Source organism: Mus caroli, chromosome X (assembly GCF_900094665.2).
Source record: "Mus caroli chromosome X, CAROLI_EIJ_v1.1, whole genome shotgun sequence".
Taxonomy (NCBI): Eukaryota; Metazoa; Chordata; class Mammalia; order Rodentia; family Muridae; genus Mus; species Mus caroli.
The window spans coordinates 151,213,769-151,215,013 of record NC_034589.1 but is presented as its reverse complement, the minus strand read 5'-3'; the positions used below and the strand labels follow the sequence as shown (position 1 = coordinate 151,215,013).

The window sequence follows — 1,245 nt, the reverse complement described above, 5'->3', positions numbered from 1 at the left end:
GAGAGCAGCCAGTACTCTTAACTACTAAGCCATCTCTCCAACCCCTCTGGTATTAATTTGAAGCAAATTTTGATCGTGTTTCCATTTTGTCCTCTAATATTGTAACGTGACTCTTTAAAAGAACTTTTTGAAACCCTAAACCCACAGTCACATAATAGTACCATTACCACAATTTAAAAATGAAACCAGGGCAGGTGAGCGGTGGCTTCCGGTCCGCATCCCGCCGACGAGCGACTGGACGCCCTCACGGCCGTCTGGTGCAGCCTTGCGAGAACTCAAAAATGAATTATATGCCCGGCACCACCAGCCTCATCGAGGACATCGACAAAAAGCACTTGGTCCTACTTCAAGATGGAAAGACACTTATAGGTTTTTTAAAGAAGCATTGATCAATTTGCTAACTTAGTGCTTCGTCAGACTGTGGAGCGAATTCATGTGGGCAAAAAGTACGGTGATATTCCTCGAGGGATTTCCATGTTCAGAGGAGAAAATGTGGTCCTACTAGGAGAAATAGACCTGGAGAAGGAGAGTGATACGCCCCTTTAGCGAGTGTCTATTGAAGAGATCCTAGAACAGAGGGTGCAACAGCAGACCAGACTGGAGGCAGAGAAGCTAAAGGTCCAGACCCTTAAAGTTCGGGGCCTCTCCATTCCTCGCGGAGACACTATGGACAGGTACTGAGTCCTTGCTCAGAGACTGCTCTAGAGAGCAGGTGCTGTCACCTGGTCACCTCACACACTGACCAGAGTATCACACTGAAAAGTGATCTCATTCTTTCATGGATGCCAACATGAAGAAATCATGGGATTTTGTTTTGTTTTGTTTTGTTGAACAGAATCATTGTATATTAGTTTTGCTTTTCTTCTTCAAACAGTTTCAACGCATAGTCCTTGCTGACCTAGAACTCACTATGTAAACCAGGATGACCTTTAGCTTGTGGGATTGCAGGTGGCCTCCACCAGCCCAGCTTTACTGTTTAAAGAAACAGTGGCATGACCTCCCCTCACACAAGTCACTATGGAGCCAAGAACCATGTCTTTATAGGAGCCAAGAACCATGTCTTTATATTGCTTATCTCAGTGGTTACTTTTCTTTTCAAAAAATATTTCATTTACTTGTAAAAAAAAAAAATGAATCTTGCTGGGCGTGGTGGCGCACGCCTTTAATCCCAGCACTCAGGAGGCAGAGGCAGGCGGATTTCCGAGTTCCAGGACAGCCAGGGCTATACAGAGAAACCCAGTCTCA

The 1,245-nt window shown here is 45.1% G+C and overlaps 1 pseudogene; it reads left to right on the top strand.

Moving 5' to 3' along the window:
• The first annotated feature begins 281 nt into the window (after window positions 1–281).
• LOC110286140 lies at window positions 282–681 on the top strand (annotated as a pseudogene).
• The last annotated feature ends 564 nt before the right edge of the window (window positions 682–1,245 follow it).